This window comes from Maniola jurtina, chromosome 20, assembly GCF_905333055.1.
Source record: "Maniola jurtina chromosome 20, ilManJurt1.1, whole genome shotgun sequence".
NCBI lineage: Eukaryota > Metazoa > Arthropoda > Insecta > Lepidoptera > Nymphalidae > Maniola > Maniola jurtina.
In genome coordinates, this window is record NC_060048.1 from 10391737 (window position 1) to 10413810 (window position 22074).

General features: G+C 36.2%; 1 protein-coding gene and 1 long non-coding RNA gene across 3 annotated transcripts in view; both read right to left on the minus strand.

Annotated features, from left to right (window-relative positions):
- Positions 1–22074, minus strand: part of LOC123875801 (hemicentin-2-like) — a 357222-nt gene that overhangs the window by 60463 nt on the left and 274685 nt on the right. The window lies entirely within an intron of this gene.
- On the minus strand, positions 6221–7836 carry LOC123875802. The gene is made up of 2 exons (XR_006798221.1): positions 7776–7836; positions 6221–7143 (listed from the first exon to the last, which is right to left on the minus strand). It is a non-coding gene; the product is annotated as an uncharacterized LOC123875802 (long non-coding RNA).

Consider the following 22074-nt stretch of genomic DNA (forward strand, 5'->3'; position numbering starts at 1 on the left):
ATTACATTGACAATCGATACATCAGCGTCCCACCCACATCTCTCTTCTTAGGTACCCGTTATCTTAACCAAGTTTATAAAGACGTTTTTGTTAGGTGTTTTGTTCCTGAATTTCGTTATTTTTAACCCCCCACCCAAAAAGAGGGGTGTTATAAGTTTGACGTGTGTACCTTGTGTATCTGTCTGTGGCATCCTAGCTCCTAAACTAATGAACCGATTTTAATTTAGTTTTTTTTGTTTGAAAGGTGGTTTGATCGAGAGTGTTTTTTAGCTATAATCGAAGAAAATCGGTTCAGCCGTTTGAAAGTTATCAGCTCTTTTCTAGTTACTGTAACCTTCACTTGTCGGGGCCGTGTTATAAATTTTTAATTTACACTTGTTTTATCAGTAACAGCCGGGACATTCGATAGGTCGAAGGTTCGATCCCGGGCATGCACCTCTCTTTTCGGAGTTTTATTAATTAATATCCCTTTGCTTTAACGATGAAGCGCTGTCACTAAATATAATATATTAGTTTAAAACTTCACTAAATATTTTTAAGAAAGGCAATCATTTTTATTTTACAACTTTTTAGAATTTTTCCTATTTTACGTGTTCAAAACAATCAAGTAATTTTTTTTAAAGAATATTAGGCAAGTTTATCAATATTCCCTTTTCCCCTCCCACTAAGCAAAGCTTGTGCTAGGAGTAAATACGACAACAGTGCAACGGGTGGGATCGAACCGGCGACTTTCAAATTTCAGCTCACTCGTTTAACCGTTGAGCTATTGAAGCTCTAGAGAAATTTTATTCTGTCATTTTTGCCGTCGCAGTCGAAAAATCGATACACTTATTCGAGTATCGATATCCTCCAAGCGAAATTAGAGCGACAATCGATACATCAGAGTTTCACCCACATCTCTCTTCTTAGGTGCCCATTAAGTTAACCAAGTTACGATAAGGCGTAACATTTTATGGCGCATCGTTTTCCTATTACCGTGTTCGTAGGTGATTACTGATATCTCTGCTTTAGTAAGTATTGGGAAGAGCCTCTACCTTTTCGCCTTTTGTGGGCGTTTAGTGAGGTGACGATAAAATACCTAGGCACGTAATAAAAAGATAGAGTTTTATCATTATTTCATGTGATTCTTTCTCTATACGATATTCCGGGAGCAATTTTAGATTTCACGACGTCTCAGGCTCCTAGGCATAGTGGTGAGGGGCCTTAGTTCAATGCCCGGTAGGGTTAAATTAGGAATTTATAAGTCTAGTCTGAGATCTGTCTGAGGAGGAGATCTGAGGGTCGTGTGGCCTAGTTGTGGCATATCAATCGATTGTGATTGTTAAGCAACGTTGAACCAAGTCAGTCACTGGATGGGTGCTCAACTTTGGAGGTCCAAATTTGGATTTTTTAATTCCGCCGTTGTCGGTCATATTATTATTATTCCACATTTATGATAATAGATTGCAATCTAGGACTAACTTGTAATGGAAAGAAATACACTTTTTAACCCCCGACCCAAAAAGAGGGGTGTTATAAGTTTGACATGTGTATTTGTCTGTGGCATCGTAGCTCCTAAACTAATGAACCGATTTTAATTTAGTTTTTTTTGACCTATCCAAGAAAATCGGTTCAGCCGTTTGAAATTTATCAGCTCTTTTCTAGTTACTGTAACCTTCACTTGTCGGGGGTGTTATAAATTTTTACTTTATAATATTAGTATGGATCACACTAATATTATAAAGGAGAAAGTTTGTATGTATGTGTGTGTGTGTGTGTGTGTGTTTGTTACTCCTTCACGCAAAAACTACTGGACAGATTGGGCTGAAATTTAGAATGGAGATAGATTATACCCTGGATTAGCACATAGGCTACTTTTTATGCCGGAAAATCAAAGAGTTCCCACGGGAATTTCAAAAAACCTACATCCACGCGAACGAAGTCGCGGGTATCAGCTAGTATCATCATATTTCCACTGGAGTAGTACGAGCCTTAACCTATCTCTCGAGCCGTGAACTAGATGTTTTAGTGGAACAAACCCAGGTCATTACCCGCGGTGCATTGATGCCGGACCTTTGTTCGCGCGATTAACTGCTTTGATCGCTCGCGCGTGAGCCCTGCTCACTTTTATGTTTTATGAGAGTAAAATTTTCATAGGATAGCCCGGAAAATATAATATTTCATTCAAATATGAATAGGCATGTAGGTTAAAAGGTAGTATAATCTCTTCTCTAAATAAATATAGGAAAAAGCTGACTGACTGTACATATCCTATTGTACGGATCGGGCTGGGCATGCACAAAAAATGATTTTTGGAAATTCAACCCCTAAGGGGGTAAAATAGGGGTTTGAATGTGCTAAGGCAGACTTATACAGTATTTTCCAATGATATTTTCCTTGCTAAAATAAACGTGTACTAAAGGAAAAAATACTAGAGAGTTGTAGAAAAGTTCGAATGGAGTTAATTTTTTTATGGCAGTTCGTTTGTACAGTTGGGTTCGTGAAGTTTTTTATACTAACTTTTAGTCATTCCGCTAAAGCGACATCACTCCGCTCGTGCTCAAACCATATTAGAAGTTAAACGAACTATTCCAATATTCCTATTACTAAAGTGTAAACTTTTACTCAATTTAAAACCAGTCACGGAAATTCCAGTCTCTAACGTGTAAAATCGCCTACCCCGTGCCTACTGCCTACACTCTATGTTCAAAGCGATGACGTCGCCTCCTGGCACTGTAATGGGAACAAAAAGACCTTTCGTAGTATCTACGTACGTTATAACTAGCTACTAGAGGTGGGCAAGGAGGGGAAACTGAATGGAAAGAGATGCATATCTTTCAGAGTGAAAGAACCGTATCATTTTGTCTTTGGTTCAATACGTCAATATCTACCTATACACGGCAAGCGGCGCAAGTATGCCTCTCTTATCGAAAGTTACATTTTTGTTCCATTTGCCGTGGAGACCCTTGGGCCATGGAGTCTTAGACATTTCACCGCGATTAAAAGCCTTATCGGGTGACAGAAGGACTGGCTCATTTTTTGCGCAACGGATCAGTCTGGCTGTCCAGCGCGGAAAAGCAGCCAGTATTCATGGCCCCATTCCACGCGGGCATGATTTGTATAGTAATTAGATAAGGCTAGTTTTAAATTTTATTGTAATGTTTTTAATTAAAAAAAAAGTACTAATCTAATAGTAAGTTAATATCAATTGAGAAGTTGGCAAATAAAACGGTATAGCTATGTACCTTATATACCGTTTTATTTGCCAACTATTGCACGAAGCAAAAGTTTATAGAAGAAGCAAAAAACTCAATGAAAGCTGTTGAAACTTAACAATTATTGTACCGATTTGATCATGGCGAACTTTAAGACTCAATTTCAGTACAGTTTTTAGCTGTTTTGCTTGAAAATGATTTCGGATGTGTATTTAGTTGGCCGAAAAAAAGCAAAGCAATCTAATTATTGTATTGAAATAATTATATATATTTATATTTTAAATTTATATTATATTATAAATTTCAGCCCACAAAAACAAATCCGAACTAATTTTCACGCAAAAAGAAAAAAAAACGGCTTAAAACTGATTCTATGAATAGACTAGTACGATATATTATTATTTTGGTGGCGTGATAGATATATAAACGTAGTGAGTGATTTAGTTCATTTTTATCGCTCACAAAAAATTATATAGTTCATTTCTATCTTTTGTTACCTACTAGTTACTACTTAGCTATAAAGCTAGTCACGCTCTTTTCACTCTCCATAACTCCTGTGAACGGCGAAACCGTTAAAAAATCGAAACCGAATTGTTTCAACGACAAAATCTAATAATGTCGAATGAAATTTAGTTTATTCGACGAACGAGCCCACTACTGTCTCGTTTGTGTTGTTTGTTCTGTATGGCTAGTATAAGATTTCACAGTTTTTAAAATACTAAACTCGAAAACGAGTTTTTTCATACATCTACAGCCAGCGACACAGGCGGAAACATTACGAACTAAAGTTGATCGAGCAAATGCGAGTATATCTTTTATTTTACCATACCAAATACCACATTAATACGTCACCATCGAGAATGGCAGCCGTTTTCGTCGACACGAATACCAATACCACATCAATACCAGCAAATCCGAACCACGAGTTCATCGTTTGACACCAATTTGACACGCTAAAACTAGTAAATGACGTCATTTTCACGTAAGTTTACGAGTCGGTGGTCGAATTGTAACTCACCAAAAAATACTCAGTGAGAGAAGCTTGAGAGCAGTGATAAATAAACAAAATGATGAAATTTTATAAGTCCCTGGGCCTTAATTTGCCCACGGGAGGCGAGGATAATGATCAAGCAGACTGTGAAAGCTAACCGTCGTGGTTGTGTAACTAAATTTGACTCAGCGGCGTTATTTGTGATGTACATAGTGCATCCGTCAAAGAAAAGTTCTAACATAGCCCAAACCACCAGCAAGTTGAAGTGGCAATGAACAATCCATGCCTGTCGTATTGGGCGGAGATTGGGTACAAGCACAGCGTACCTCAGGAACCTACCTAAGTGTAGTGTGGGATACCGTGTCATTGACTGGCGATATTACAGAGTAACGTTAAGTGACTGGATGAGGGCACAGGAAGCCTCAAGGCTGGGTGTGGTGAACCTCTTTGAAAAACCCTACATTTAGAAGTACCTACCTACCTAGACGACAGACGTCCGTAGACTGAAATGATAAAAGTGCATCTCGAACGATCCATTTTGTGCAGCGATAGCCATCGGCTCGCAGAATGCATTTAATAATGCTAAATGATAAATGCTAATGGTAGAATAATTGTAATGTTAGAAGATCGACCACAAAGAGTACCTACCATATCACCCTCACCATTGAGGCTAAGTTAAGAAAGTCTATGCACAATAGGTAGGTACGCTACCTACCTATATCTACATAATATTATTCTAAGCCTTATAGTAGGTACATAATACGTGTGACTCCAAGTATAAGCAGGTAGGTACTTAGGTGTTACTCTGTTTTTTCAATTCCTGAGTGATAGATTCATTAGTACTTGTCTCTTTATCAGAATATTTAGTTCTATTCTATTTAAATTTCTTCATTGCAGTTGTTTTTACCATCATTTACTTACCTGGAACATTTTGCCATGATTGGATTCACTTATAGAAAGTAGGTACTACCTATCATAAAATTAATCTATTAAAATTCCACCAGAATAGTTACCTAGGTAGGTACTTGTGCAAAGCCATAGTGAGTTGGCTTGTTGCACAGCTGGGTAGTTGTTTAAAAGTATTCACCTAGGTAGGTACCTAAACACTCAGTACATGTTCTTCAAACTTATTACCTCACAGAGGTGAAGTAGGTAGGTATACTTATACAATTGCAAACAGTACCTATAACACCTACCATTCCTTGCATTCATTGATGATGAGCCACGCCAGCTTGCATCCACTCAGACAAGCAAGTACCTACCTACCTAACATGGCATAAGCGTAGCATAAGTTAGTGAAATGTTGTGTTAAATGAACCTCCCTATGTAATTTTATGTAGCTTATATTAAATATTTTCTGAATCAATTTTTTTTTTCAGGTTGCAGATCACCAGTATTATTACCAGATTATGATGCCTGCCTCCCTGATCCCAAGTACCTACCTAACTCAATTCAAGACTAACCCGAGGTCATCAATCTTGTAGAATACCTATACATATATTAAGAACTGTTTATGTAGGTGCTTAAATACATCTTATGTAATTTAATTATACAGGTGTATGGTACCTACTTATGCACCTATTGGTGCCTAATACCTAGGTATCTAAAAGTATCTAGGTATTAATATTATTTCAGGTGTGAGGTATAGATCTTTAAGTAATAGTCATTAAATCTTTATTGTTTTAATTTGTTTTATTTCATTTTAAAAATAAAAGTTCTTAGGGTTTAGATAAGTAACCATTTGCATAGTTAAAAGGTATCCTGGAATTTGCCTGCCTGGATAGCCTGAAATCTATGTTCAAAACTAAATTAAAGCGACAGGTTTCAATGCTATTTCTTTTGTAATGCTCCCTGCACTACGGAAAAGGACAGCACTAGATTTAGAACCTGTCATTCTAGTTTAAAGATAGCGTCTCACCCCAAGTCCCAACTGCTTGTGAAAGTCTCATCTAAATTGGTTCTGTCAATTCAAAGATTAGCACACCAAATTGATTACTTATAGCTTAACGATTACTACAGTAACATACAGACTTAAATTTTGTTTATTTGTATGGCTCAATATTTTGAAACATGCCGCCTCGATAGGACGTAAGTGGGGGTGGGATGGGCAAGAGGGAGAGGAGGGTAAGTCAATCCCTCTCCTTCCCAGATGGATTATTTTATTGAATTTTTTAATTTTGATAAAATTGATATTGGTAAAACTTTTACCCTCGATAGGGTGAGGAGAAAAGGGGAAGGTCATTCAAGAAGTGGTTATAAAAAAATAACAATGAAGACTGGCATGCCTGCCACAGCTCTCTAACCTAACCAATAACTCATTCAGTATATCAAATCTTTGAAATGAGCAACCGTCGAGTTTCTTGCTGGTTCTAGCTATAAAAAACAATTTATTTAATTTTAAATTTTTATATTATTACAAAATTATACAGGAGTGTTACTGCACTGACAGCTTATGGGAGCTTATTCTGTAGAATGTAGTCTTAATGCAGGAACACCACAATGCAATCTTCTAGCAAAGTGGATTAGGCACTAATCCACAGGCTTTCAAGCTCAGGTTTCACTGAAAAAGGAATTATTGATCTTTAATTTTCTAAATTGCTAATTAGACAATTAGGTAATATTCTTCTTATTTTACTATTTATCTACTAAGATAGATAGTAGTCTTAGTGTTATTTATAATATTTAATAACTACATGATGCCCTTTTAAGTTTTAAAAATCCAGTGCTAACTCTTTGATTTCCAGGATACCTAGTCTGATGTAGTCCAGTATGACACCAAATACTCCATACCAAATAAATGATAATAATGACAACTTAATTTGCACGGATTTATCCAATAGGAACTGTTTTATTTTCTGTAATAAAACATCAGCAATGTCCATCTCCGCGAAGAAGATCCGCCATACAAGAACTTTGTACCTTTCGTCAAAATTGGTTGAACAGGTGGGCTGTAAAAAGCTAGCAGACAGACAAACAGATACACTTTATTCTGACATACAGCTTAAACTCAATGTCCTGATTCTGCATATTTGTAAGTTACTAAGCATAAATATTTAAAAATTTATAACAGCCCTGACAAGTGAAGGTTACAAGTAACTAGAAAAGAGCTAATAAGTTTCAATTGGCTGAATATAACTAGTTATTTAAGTAGGTACAAAATAATAATGAAGTTATGATTTCACTATAGGTGGCTAGATACTCTTGAAACCTGACCACTTGCTTGCCTAATTCAAATCAAGGTATGTAGATAGTTATATCTCTAGTCTTTTCTAGTTACTGTAACCTTTACTTGTCGGGGGTGTTATAAATTTTTAATTTGCACTTGTGATTTCTCTATAGGTTGGGTCACTACTCACTTCCCTTATCCAAAACAAGAGATTGGTATGTAGATAGTTATATGTACCTATTAAGTACATACTAATCTAGTTACTAAGTGCTATTATTCTAAAAAAAACCTATGTAGACGTGATATCAAGAGAGTAAACGTACATATAAAGCTGACATACGATATTATTACTCATTGCATTTTATTTAAATAGTACCTACACACCTAAATACAATATATATTATAATCACTAGTTCTTGAATACCTTTAAATGAACTTCTGTATATTAAAATCCTTTCATTCAGTTTGCTTTTATTTATTTTCACTTTAACAGACAACAGAACGGTAACTTTTTTTAATCTGACGAAAATTTGGCTTTGGATACCAGTGTTTTAGTGATTTCAGAGTGAATATAGATGAATTACCATAGACAAACATACCATAGAGTGTGGCGGTGGGTGTCGCTTGACTGTCACTGTCACGCTGTTAATCATCTGTCAATAGCGTCAAAAAACGAAATAATATATGCCAAATTAGACAAAATGGCAGCGTATATCTGTCCCACTTTTTTGTGAATGTGTAAGTGAGACAAAAGTTGGACCTACGTTTCCACATGTTAGTATCGTCGTTCTGTCGAAAACTGTCCGTTTGGACTAGCTCGTACTATGAAATAATACGTTAACCTTGGCAGTCGGGAGTAGTCGATACTATTAACCATGTATGCGGTGTTCAATGTTGTACTAACGCTGGTTACATAACAGACCTACTCGTATGTAATACCAAATAGTTGTATTGTCCTTAAAGTTGCATATTTCTTCTTTCGTACATCACACTTCACACTAATATTATAAAGGTGGAAGTAGGTGTGTATGTGGGTGTATTTTGTGTATGTATGTGTGCATGTGTGTATGTTTGTTACTATTTCACGCAAACTATTTTCGCAAACTATTTTAATGCTTTTGATGATTCAAAAGAACTTCTAATTGAATGAAAATATTTAGAATTTAGAATTTTTGAATCTAGACTCATACGTTTTATTTTTTTAGTATTTTAGTTTAGTTAAATTAAAAAAAAATACTCAAGAAAGTTTTTAGGTCGAAAGTATGGATATTTAGCCGCTAGTAACTTTCAACATAAGCAATATTTCTTAAAATTAAAACGTACGAGCATAGTTCTTCATTCTACAACATTTCCAAAAAAATATTAAAATTGGACTACATTTACGGGTAGAAAAACGTTATCACTTTCTGTATGAAAATTTACAACTAGACGATTCTTTTAACTAAAGGTAGGGGCTCTCTTGGTATAGTAACGCGATGATTGGTGCTCCCAGATACATTCTATCAAGAGTATGACTAAGTAAGTATACCTATTAGATCATTTTATTCATTTAGGATCTTTTTATTACTAATTCGTAATCATCTTGCAATTACTATTTGACCCACATATTTGTGTATGGATCTATCTGTAATAATTAAAAAGCAAAAAGCGGTAAGCGATTGCTCATTTCCAAACTGGCGAACATAATTATCATTAAGCGGCAAAGTTTTAATTTGGGCTCAAACACGCAACTTCCAAATTCACGTAATTGCGCCCTCAAAGTTTATTCTTATTTGATTCCTAAAATGGAGTTTATCATTTCCAATGGAATGCTTTAGCATATATTATATTAAGTAAAATATTGGTACGCACTTCTTTTTATTTATTTTTAGGGTTCTGTACCTCAAAAGGAAAAAGAAACCCATAAAGGATCACTTAGTTGCCTGTCTGTCGGTCTATCTATCTGTCTGTCTGACTGTCTGTTTATGTCGAAAGGAGCGGACTGAAATCCGAACAAACCTACCGTTGTCGTACCTACTGCAAGCACAAGCTTTACGCTTAATTAGAGGGGAGAGGGGAATATTAGACATAATGATAAACTTGGTTGATTTTCTTATTAAAAAATAAAAAAAGGCCACTTTATAGTCCTGAAATCACATACTTATTTAGGCACTATTTTCAATTTCCTATTGGCTATTTCGCGTATTTGGCTCCCTTATTCTATTTTATAAGTCAAATTACTTTTGCAGTTTAGAATAGCAAACGACTCCATCAAACGCTAAAATAGCTAGCACGACTGTTTGTGCCGCTAATAATGTCTGGAATCAAACTGGGACGCAATTGGGGCGTAATTTGTGGGCGAGTTGTAATTGTGGCTTGCGTAGATAATTCCTGAAGGCAAACAATGATTCATTACCCAAACACCCTGTAGCTACCTACTACATTCAAGTAGGTTTCCAGTATTCCATTTGTTTGATTGAATTTTTTTTCTCATAACGAATGGGTTCGTGATTTCATTTACTTTGAAAATACCTACTATATCATATTTTATTATCAATTAGAATATTAAATAAAATTTTTAAAAATCCCATGAGATCCCATTAATTTGCTGGTATAAATGCTTGTCATTTTTGAGATCAATAAAAAAAATCACGCCGATTCATTGCACCGTTGCGACACGGTTGAAGCAATACACCAACAAACTAAAACTAATAAACCAAACAAACACATTCGTGCATTTATGGGTAGTGAAATAATAATAATAATTAATTAATCTAACAATACTTAATTAACAAAATCCAAGGTTTTTTATTTTACTTGATGTGCTCTCTTGATGTAAGTAAGCCCTTGGCTAAGTGGCGATGCAGCTGTTTTTTTTAATTCACTATAGGCAAGCGCTTGACCACAATCACACCTGATAGAAAGTGATGATGTGGTCTAAGATGGGACCAAATACTAATGTTTCTTAAACTAAATTAAATATTGATACCTACTCGTATACAACGAATATATTTCATATGTATATTACTATGAAACAGATTACATATTATATCTATAGACATACGCCTCGTACTGTTCTTTTAAAGAGCTCTTAACAGGGCTCTCTCCGTCACTCGTTTCCACTCGTTTCATACAATCGTAGATCCAATTTCATTTGAATATTAAGCAACCAAAGTCCATGAAATTTTGCAGACATATTCTAGAAACTAATATCTGTGTCTGTGGTGTTTTAGATTTTTCTAAAAATATGTAGTTTTAAAATTACAGGGGCTCAAAGATTTGTATGTGACTTTTAAAGACCGCGTAACTTTGAAACCGAATATTTTAACAGAAATCTGGAAAACCACAAGCAATAGATATTAGTTTCTAGAATATGTCTGCAAAATTTCATGGACTTTGGTTGCTTAATATTCAAATGAAATTGGAACTACGATTGTATGAAACGAGTGACGGAGAGAGCCCTCTTAATAACATATGTACATTGTACCTACATGATATTTCCCAAAATATAAAATATTTTTGACGTAACATTATGTTCAATAAAATATTATTGCTACGGGACCGTCTAAATATACGCCCTTTTGCAAACTTGACCGTTTTTCTTCCAAACGATTAGAGTTTACTTATTAATCTAATCTATATTTCATATATTACGTCGTATTCCCGCGCAATGATTGATGGTTCGAACATTACGCTTGCGTGTAGGTATAATTTCTCGTCAAGGTACTCGTAAGTAAACAAAAACTTGGAACAAGTGTAAATTAAAAATTTATAACAACCCCGACAAGTGTAGGTTACAGTAACTAGAAAAGAGCTGATAACTTTCAAACGGCTGAACCGATTTTCTTGGATTATAGCTAAGAACACTCTCGATCAAGCCACCTTTCAAACAAAAAAAAAAACTAAATTAAAATCGGTTCATTAATTTAGGAGCTACGATGCCACAGACAGATACACAGATACACACGTCAAACTTATAACACCCCTCTTTTTAGGTCGGGGGTTACAAATGAAAATGTGTGTGGTTTCTACATGAAACTCGACAATCTAAACAAGGAACCATAAGCGTAATTGGCTATAATCCACTAGTACAGACAAATCTGTATGGTGTAACTCGTAGCATGCGATGTGAACCGCCGCCCTCCTACTGCTAAACCTGCAGGAAAACCGAGTCACCAAGCAAGCAATATTAAACACACGTTCTACTCCAACACGAAGTATCTGCAGGAGATAAAGACACATTGCATTAATAAGCAATGCAAGTACCTACGTAACATAATACAAGAATAAGTTTGCTAAGTCTGTTAATCCGAAATTGGCCAGCACGGTAGATTATGACCCTTATCATTCTGAGTGTTCAGTAGTGGGCCGGCAATGGGTTGAGATGACTATGACGAGTAAGTTATGGTTTTGGCAAGAATAAGGATAATTTACTACGCAAAACCGTTGGAACTTGTACCGTAAAATATTCATTCTAAAAATGTATTCATAGCAAAATGAAGTAATAAAAAAGTTGATAGCCAATCTACGGGGCAAAGAGTTCTTTGATCACCGACGTATCCGATACGGCGTAAAAGTTTATGAAGCGACTTTTAAAAAGTGGGTTCTCGATTCGATATTACCACTGTAATGTCGACTTTTGACGACCTCCTGGCGCAGAGGTACGCGCTGTGGTCTTATTAGTGGGAGGTCCCGGGTTCGATTCGTGGCAGTCGTTTGGAATTTATGATTCCTAAATCTCTGGTCTGGTCTGGTGGGTGGCTTCGGCCGTAGCTAGTTACCATCCTACCGGCAAGCGTGCCGCCAAGCGATTTAGCGTTTCGGTACGATGCCGTGTAGAAACCAAAGGACCCCTTGGTTTCGTACTGGGGTTTAATAAAAACTGCCATACCTTTTCCAGGTTAGCCCGCTTCTATCTTAGACTGCATCATCTCTTACCTTTGAGATTGCAGATAAGGTCTAAGTATCAGAATAAAATTGAAAAAGTATCATCCCGATCTCGTATATGGGGATTTTTCCGGGATGGGTCCGACTCCCACTTGCCCGGTTTTTAGACCTCATACGCAAACTGTTCTTAAGAGAGGCCATCAAGTTTTTTAAAAATACCGTACAAAATTCCTTCCTAAAAATAATCTTGATACAACAAACGATATTAGATTCTTATCCAAAGGTCCAAATTCTTTAAGAGACCTCCCGATCGCTTTGTTTCGCATTAATCTTGGAGATAAGACGATCCTGCGGCCGTAACGTCTGTTTGAAAAGAGTATTTAAGGGCCGCAAATACGAGACCTGAATTGATGATATCCTGGGAGAAAGGACAATCTTCTTAGGGTTCGAATGAATGAACATATTGGTAAGAGGTCACGTTTTGCTTGTATTTATGGCATAAATGCAAAAGCTTGATTAATTTGTTTTTCCATCTCTTTTTTGTATTAGGAGGATCGTAGCTCCACCATTAATTGCATAATGGTAGGAATTTTTTGGGAAAATGATGCGGTAGGCAATTCCTACCAATTACAATCCAGGTATCTTTAAAACAAGAGTGAATAGGCACCTTCTAGGTAAACGCGTCCCATCTTAACTCTAACTTTCCATCAGGCGTGATTGTGGTCAAGCGCTTACCTATAGTGAATAAAAAAAAAAAGGCATTGAAATGCTTCTGCGTAGCATTTTTTTTATTTTTGCCACGCATTTGCTAATTATATAAAACCAGCTCCTCCTATTGTTACTCTAAATTACTATTTTAGTTAAAGGAATATGTATGTGGCTGCTAAACAAATTTCTTTCTGTCAGTGAATCGACGGCCGATGGGGCAGACATGTTCTGGAGTGGAGACCGCGTACCGGTAAGCGCAGTGTGGGACGACCTCCAGGATGCTGGACCGATGACCCAAAGAAGGTGGCGGGGAGTGGATGGATGAGGATAGTGGAAGCGTAAAGGCTTATGTTCTGTAGTGGACGCATACAGGCTGATGGAATGGAATGAAAAAAAAAATTCTTAAGAGCTGGCTGGCAGTTCCGTTCCCCTGATGCTACAAATTAAATGGGCGGGGATAATTATCGTCCCTGGTGCTGCTGCTGCTGTTTGATCGTGCATACTAATTATTTTGACCGGTCGTTTGCAGCTAATCGCTGCATCGTAGACATACGCTACGTCGTAGCAATACGCTACGTCGTCGTATCTTTTATAATGATCATCGTACATTATACTAGACAAGTGTAAATTAAAAATTTATAACACCCCCGACAAGTGAAAGTTACGGTAACTAGAAAAGAGCTGATAACTTTCAAACGGCTGAGCCGATTTTCTTGGATTATAACTTTCAAACAAAAAAAAACTAAATTAAAATCTGTTCATTAGTTTAGGAGCTACGATGCCACAGACAGATACACAGATACACAGACACACAGATACACAGATACACACGTCAAACTTATAACACCCCTCTTTTCGGGTCGGGGGTTAAAAAAAAAACACCGCAAGAGAGGAATTTTTTATAATAAATTCAATAATAATAATAATTAATAGAGATAAATGACTTCATCAGTATGCATTTCCAGAGTACTAAAAATTATATGACTTAGGGTTAATTTACACTAGCAGTGAATTCGCGTTATTTTTTTTTTAATACAGCATATTGACCTTTATCTCCATCACGTAAAACACAAACTTCTAATAAAACACAAAATTTGCGCGACCTCCTTGCGCCCATAAGCGGGTCGTAATCTGTGATCACCTTAAAAACATCTGCATTATTCTATTCATATAACTGATATTCTATATTAATGTACAGCTCAAACCAGTCTTTAAACTTGAGATATTGCATGTAGAATTCTCTGTAACGTAGACCCCAATAAGAAAAGATTCTCAAAAATGTCACTGCTCGAGCAAACCCGGCTTGGCACCCAAGCTAGTCTATCTATAGTATAGTATGATCGTTGTCAAATTGAAGAAACTAATAATACAAGTGTAAATTAAAAATTTATAACACCCCCGACAAGTGAAGGTTACAGTAACTAGAAAAAAGCTGATTACTTTTAAACGGCTGAACCAATTTGCTTGAATTATAGCTAAGAATACTCTCGATCAAGCCACCTTCCAAACAAAAAAAAACTAAATTGAAATCTGTTCATTAGTTTAGGAGCTACTATGCCACAGACAGATACACAGATGCACACGTCAAACGTATACACCCCTCTTTTTGGGTCGGGGGTCAAGAAAATTCGTTTAAACATCGAAGATAAAAATCCTTCAACTTCAAAGTTTTGATTGAATCTTCAATCATTATCAAGAAGGTATTTTTACATCGACGGATCGGATAGACGAGTGAAATTACTCTCAGCGGGATTCTAAGGATTTGACGTCAGCGTAAACAAGAATAACCCCGTTGTTTTCCCCATTCCCGACAAGATAAAAGACCCACTTTCCTTTCTTAACCCGGCAAGAGACTCGTTCCTATTTAGAACATAAAAGGGTGCTAGCGGGTAAAAAGTGCCCACGGCATATATCTGTAAATATTACTGTTTGGTTTGTATACTTAAAATCATCAATCAATTATCAAAACATTATTGAAACGCACGCATAATATACAAGTAATAGCAAGTGTATACTCTATATAAGTTGAAATCTAAACATAGATTTAACTTTAAATCTGCTGAAATCTATGAAATAGCGGAGGATTACAAAAATCTGGTACCAAGCTTAAATCAAAATAAAAATTTTGCAGTACAGTTTTACTTACAAATGAAAAATAAACTGATTGATTAACAAATTATCGTGCAGCTCAAAACCACCGGCTGTAGAAACTATTGTCAACCTCCACTATGAAAGGATTTTTTTTTTTGAATGAAGCCAGGCTGGATCAGCTAGTCTTACAATACCAAAACTTCTACAGAAAGTACTAAAAAGTGTTAAGGAGTAAGCAAAAAAAGTTTCTTTAAGATTTAACACCTCTGTGGTATTTTGTACCTAGATGCGCGTAGTACCGGGTTAATTCGACCGTGGAAAAACCTAAAGGTCATCGATCTATCTATCGGTTCGCATTTATTGTCTGTTTGCGACTTATTTCGTCGTTGGGAATGTTTTTTACGCAAATCTATAGCCACTTACGATTTGCTTGGCCTTCGGAGTTTTATAGATCGATGAAAGCTTTGAAACTAAAGATATGCCCGATACTGATAGTTCTGTATTATGCTCGTTTTATTTTGTTTTGTTAAAGATATAAAGAAAGCGTTTTTAAACTGATTTAGTGGTTAGTGTGGTAAATATGGCAATATGCACTGGTAAGTTTTAGGCTACAAAAGAGGTGGTAGGAGTTTTTAAAGATTAAAAATTTCTATAAATGTGTTTTAAATATAAATAAATAATAATTACTGTATCGACGGGAACACTCAAAAATTATAAAAACGCTAGATATATTAACTTACTTTAAACAATTGTAAATTAAAAATTTATAACACCCCCGACAAGTGAAGGTTACAGTAACTAGAAAAAAGCTGATAAATTTCAAACGGCTAAACCGATTTTCTTGGATTATAGCTAAGAACTCTCGATCGAGCCACCTTTCAAACAAAAAAAAACTAAATCAAAATCGGTTCATTAGTTTAGGAGGTACGATGCCACAGACAGATACACACATACACAGATACTCACGTCAAACTTATAACACCCCTCTTTTTGGGTCGAGGGTTAAAAATCAAAAGAGCATTGAAAGGATGAACTGACAGTATGAAAAGTACAACATTTTGCATGTTTAAAAAAAAAGGAAAAATACATACACAAGAAAAACCGCAAATAAAGTAAAAGAACCGTCCATATTATGCACAGCTGGCTTATTCGCCTGCCAACTGACCTCTTTCGCCTACTTTTGGCAATGGATCCGAAATAATATGCCTAATTAACAATGCTACTTTTCTGTCCCAGTTTACATAATACATCTGTTAAAAAAAATATTTGTATGTGCTGTACATGACATGGTTGTTATATATCTAGTGAGATAATAGCCTAATATAGGTGATGTTTTGTACCGCGGTAGTTTATGGGGCTAGAATTCGTTACTAAAGAAAAAAAAACGAATTTTTTAACATACCCTTGGATCCCGGAAACATACACAGGCTACTTTTATTTCAGAAAATGAATAAGTTCCACGGGGAGGAAATCAAGGGCATCATCTTCTAATTGTTTAAATATTTAAAAGGAAAAGGTGGCTGACTGACTGACTAATCTATCAACGCACAGCTCAAATTACTGGACGGTCTTCATCACTTTTCATCAGGTGTGATTGTGGTCAAGCGCTTGCCTATAATAGTGAATAAAAAAAAACGGATTGGGGTGCAAACACCCCGATCCGTTGTTTTTGCCAAAGCATACAGATAACTTTTATGACGTAGACATCCGCTATGAAAAGATTTTTGAAAATTCAATTGTTTATATTTTGTGTAGTACATCTGGACGAAGTCACAGGTCTAAGCTAGTTAGTAAATAAAAGGAATAGTTTAACAGAATGCGCAATGGTTTCACATTTCTAGGTAACTTAGCTATTGTAAGGCTTATTGTAAGGTGGGAAGTTGGAAAACAAGATTTCTATGTAACACCCACTTCTGTCCAGGCTTCTCAGCCTATTGTACTAACTTGAAGTCGGTTACAATGTCACAGATGAAAGCTTGAGGATACTGGATGGTATTTTTAGACTTTAGGTAACTTGTCTAAATACTGTACTAGGAATTGAATGAAGGTCTTGTAAGTTTAGGTAACAGTTTTAAAAATTATTAATTTATACTCATTTTCTTTTATTATATACTAGACAGTTTTTTTTAATCCCGTAGGAACTCTTTGATTTTCCGGGATATAAAGTAGCCTACGTCCTTCTCCGGGATGTATCCCAAGTCAGTACCAAATTTCAATAAAATCGATTCAGCGGTTGGGCCGTGAAAACGTAGCAGACAGACACTTTCGCATTATTATATTAGTATGGATTAATTATATTACGATGCCCACGACTTCGTTTGCACAGATTGAGATATTTAGAAATCATTTTTGATGTCTAGGGAGAAAAAGTAGCCACGTCCCTCTCGGAGATACAAGCTTTGCCACGTCAAAATCGGTTAAATGGGCGGCTTTGAAGATTCCGTGGGAACATTTTAATTTTTCAGGATAAAAAGTAGCCTATTTTTTTCCGGGATGCAATCTCTGTTCTTGTGTATATGTCGCATTGTCAAAGCCGTGATATTACAATTTCACTAGTGATATTATAATTAAACGGTAGATTGTCAATCAACTTCATTTCTTGCAATTTATCGGCCTGGTTTTAGTGACATTGTAATACCTGCCCACTTATAGTTTGTAATACAACTATGTAAGCTCTATAAACTCTACCGTCATAAAATCCGTGAGAGCTGAATGATGTGTGCTGACTGTTATGTTCTCATCAATACGTATCGAGGTTAAGCTAGGCTAGATCGTAGTTATGAATATTGCGCTTTGTGATACAACGCTCCACCGGTACTGTGGTAGGTATAACGAGTACAAAATTATGCCGAAATTAGTGAAACAGTGAAGCGCGCTGTGGTTTTAAGGGTTCCGTACCTCAAAAGGAAAAACGGAACCCTTATAGGATCACTGTGTTGTCTGTCTGTCCGTCGTGTCTGCCAAGAAACCTATAGGGTACTTCCCGTTGACCTAGAATCATGAAATTTGGTATGTAGGTAATTATTATAGCACAAATGGTTACATTATTAAAAAAATAATTTAAATGTGTAAAAAATTAAACTATACCAAGTGGGGTATCATATGAAAGGGCTTTACCTGTACATCCTAAAACAGATTTTTATTTATTTTTATGCATTATACTTTTTGATTTATCGTGCAAAATGTTGGAAAAAATACCCGAGTACGGAACCCTCAGTGCGCGAGTCTGACTCGCACTTGGCCGGTTTTTTTTTAAATAAATCCAAACTGCCACAAACACATCCACCGATAAATGAAACGAATGAAATGATTATATAGAATTGGTTGGTGCTAATTTCACCTTCACCACCAGTGTGCCTGGCAAACTTTGACCAGTGACCACCCAAGTTCAGTGGGTACATTATTGAACGGAGTTGTTATTATAATTTTGTGAACATGAACGTGAAAGGAATGATTCTGGCTTTACAAGTGGTCGAAGTACACCCAGGCATCCATTATTTCTAGTATAGTAGTATGTTAGTCGGTATTCAAGGGGTTGAAGAACAAATTCCTAATAACAACACTCTGGCGGTTCCTCTGGTGCTGCTGGTGGTAGTGGTCAAGTCAGGGGTGGTAAACTCTACCTAAAGATTAATTAATGACCCGCTTGCTCCCTTGTGTAGAAAGGAAAGAGGCGACATTTATTTTGCGCCAACTATTTTGTATTCTGAGGTTGCGCCAAAATTGTATGGAAGTTTTTTGCTTGAGACAATAATTTAGACTTTGACTTAGACCTTTGGTGCTATCACTGCTTCATACTAGTAAATGCGAAATTGTGTTTCTATGTTCATTTGTCCTTCAATCACGTCGGAACGGTACAACGGATAGATGCAATTTTTTAGCATGAGCTGAAGACTGGCATAGGTTACTTTTATCCCGAGATATCAAACAGTTCTCACGGGATTTTCAAAAATCTAAATCCACATATGAACTCGCGGGCATCCAGCTAGTAAGCAATAAATAGGTTAAATGATTTCTACTCTTCATTGCTAACAATGAGAGGAAAATGATGTAGGTATTTTAAAATTCCCTCTATATTAGAAACACAATAGAGCTAGACAATGTGTGCCTATAGTGCTGAATCCATCGGCTCACTGGATTACAATAAGCGATACTCATTACCGACGGGTAATGGTATTGATGAGACTGGATTATACGAATACTTACCTACTGTATTTACTGTACCATAACGCTTTGAACCATCGGAGCTAGTTTTAAGTTGGCGTAAAAAATATCAACCTTCATGTTGTCAAATTCTTCTATTGTATTATCTTGAATTGTACCTAAATACAATGTGTAAAGTACACGATACAAGTGTTAATTAAAAATTTATAACATCCCCGACAAGTGAAGGTTACAGTAATTAGAAAAGAGCTGATAACTTTCAAACGGCTGAACCGATTTTCTTGGATTATAACTAAGAACACTCTCGATCAAGCCACCTTTCAAACAAAAAAACTAAATTAAAATAGGTTCATTGGTTTAAGAGCTACGATGCCACAGACAGTTACACAGATACACACGTCAAACTTATAACACCCCTCTGTTTGTGTCGGGGGTTAAAAATAAATGAAAATGGATTGATGTCACATGAATAAACAGGTCAGGGGTCTTAAAAGTGAATTCAAATCTACGATCTGAGGTCTCAATCACCGCGGGACTCTAATAAAGTAAAAAAAAAACTGGTCAAGTGCATGTCACAACGCATGAGGTAGTGTTCCGTAGCCACGCAAGTTGCTAAGAACTTTTGGTGGCCGTTACCTACTTCTTAAACGTTAGCTAAAAAATATCTATTTAAGTACTAAGACATCACTGGAAAGGAGAAAACCACAGAAATCCAAATTAGTATTTTAAATCTATGGGGAAAACGAATTTTCGTTCAACTAGTACACTGAATTTTTTTTTTCAAGATTTTGAAATGCTTCTGTATAGCGGTAATAGGTTTCTGTTACTATTCTAAATTACATCAGTTCTTATATTTGGATGTAACAATAGATATGACACACACGCTTTACACCAACCACTACGTTATGTAGGAATTAGTCCATAAAGAGAGAAAACTCATGTTCATTCTCCATCCATGCGAAGGGAGCTCCATTTCTTTGGACATTTACAGAGAGGAGCCCAATTTCCATTCACAAAGTTAGTGTTGTAAGGAAGAATGAAATACAAAAGGGCTCCAGGAGCCCAGTTCTCATTCACAAGGTTAGTGTTGTAAGGAAGAATTAAATGCAAAAGGGCACCGGTCGACAAAGATGCATATGGTTGGACGATTATAAGGGTTGGACAGAGCTTAGTTACCCGAAGTTAAAAGAGGCGGCTTTATAGAAAAGCTTTTTGTGTGATGATCGCCAAACTTCATTTCCAAAAGGTCACGCGATTATGAGGATGACACACAGACAGACGTACGGACCGGTTGAAAATATAAAATATGTCAATGATTTTTGTTTTCCTAAGGAACCCTAAAAAAAGTAGAGCAACTGCTCATATTTCGACCAAACATTTAATTACTTAAAATATGGGTTAATGATATGAGTGTGTACGAGTACGTGTTTTCATTTACCAACGAGATTTCAAACGAGTTTCACACAAAAGGGTGCTGCGTTAAAAATATTTTAAGCATATTTTGCTTTAGCACTTTTTGTCGTATTTTCATATTAATGTTTTGTCCTCTAATTCTATTTACATTTTATTATGAGACCCATACTATTAATATTATTGTAAATGTGAGAGTGTGTGCATATGTCTAACTAAATCAATTTTCAGTAAGTAACTAGTTAAAAATAATAGAAGCAGACTAGGTACGTGCTTATAAAAGTAAAAAGGAATCTTTTTTGTGGTATTTTTGATTAGTGGTATCTTTCTCCAGAAAAAAAATCCAACAATATAAAAGTCAAAACTGAAATCCAAGTACCCGCCTTTCACGAACGGTTTATCACAGCTTCATACTAATATTATAAAGGCAAAAGTTTGTGTATGTATGTATGTTTGTTAATCTTTCACGCAAAAACTACTAAGCAGATTTGGCTGGAGAATGGAGATAGATTATACCCTGGATTAACACACGATATGGGTATCCCAATCCGCACTTGGCCAGTGTAGTAGACTACGGCTAAACCCTCATTCTGAGAGGAGACCCGTTCTCGGTAGTGAGCCGGTTGATCATGATGATGATGATTATGATTATTATATTGATACGCACACTGATTGCGTATGCAGCACGTACACGTGACGCGTGTAAACCCATAGCCGTAACTGCACGCATTACGTCTACGTGAAGGTTCACGCCACGCAAGCGGTATGCCATGTATCATACAGTTCCACACATTACAACGCAATGGTACGCGCTACGTCTACGCTTACGCAGCCTGTGTGACGAGCTCTTTAACGAGTTACTCTTCCTCCCGTAGTCGGGTAAAAACTAAAACAGACCATTAGAACTTTAGTAACTGAACTTTATCTTGTTAAAGATAAGATTGTAAAATTTGAAAAGCTCTCAAAGTTTAAAGTTACAAAAACCCTCGACGTTTTCGATAACTCAACGATTTTGCCGACTTCGTTAAAAGCGTAAATTAATTTTAGTGGTCTGCCCGAAATTGCCTTTTAGCGCGAGCGATGAGAAATCAAATTAATGAAAGGATTTTGTTTGTTATTTAGACTGCCTGTGATTCATGCTGGGATGATTAATAAATTGAGATAATAACGCCCTTTAAATTAAATTATGTTATCATACGCCTCAATAACAAGGCATTGTTCGTTAAGAGGATCGTCTAGTTGTAAATTTTCATACAAAAAGCGCTAACGTTTTCTCCCATTAGGTAAATGTAGTCCAACCATAATTTTTAGCCGACTTCAAAAAAATCTCTTACCAATATTTATTACTAGATGATGCCCGCAACTTCGTCTGCGTGGATTTAGGATTTTTGAAAAATCCCGTGCGAACTCTTTGATTTTCCGGGATAAAATAGCCAATGCCAATCCCCGGGATGTAAACTAACTTTGTGCCTTTCATCAAATTG